This window comes from Bison bison, unplaced genomic scaffold (assembly GCF_000754665.1).
Source record: "Bison bison bison isolate TAMUID 2011002044 unplaced genomic scaffold, Bison_UMD1.0 scf7180017458669, whole genome shotgun sequence".
Classification (NCBI taxonomy): Eukaryota; Metazoa; Chordata; class Mammalia; order Artiodactyla; family Bovidae; genus Bison; species Bison bison.
The window spans coordinates 8040-8346 of record NW_011371851.1 but is presented as its reverse complement, the minus strand read 5'-3'; the positions used below and the strand labels follow the sequence as shown (position 1 = coordinate 8346).

General features: G+C 51.5%; 1 protein-coding gene across 3 annotated transcripts in view; it reads left to right on the top strand.

Moving 5' to 3' along the window:
• LOC104990487 (CTP synthase 2-like) overlaps positions 1-307 on the top strand; it is a 27568-nt gene that overhangs the window by 24202 nt on the left and 3059 nt on the right. The window lies entirely within an intron of this gene.

Genomic DNA, 307 nt, shown 5'->3' with positions numbered 1-307 from the left:
ATTAGAGAAGGTAGCAGCCTGGCTGGCTTTATTCCATTCACACTCACAGGCTGATGCTGCTTGGACATCCCTAGGGGTAGGACAGGTCTTAAATTGTTCCTGCTCTTTAGTAGTTCAGTTCAGTTCAGTCACTCAGTTATGTCCAACTCTTAGTGACCCCATGGACTGCAGCACGCCAGGCCTCCCTGTCCATCACCAACTCCCAGCACTTGCTCAAACTCATGTCCATCGAGTCGGTGATGCCGTCCAACCATCTCATCCTCTGTCATCCCCTTCTCCTCCCGCCTTCAATCTTTCCCAGCATCAG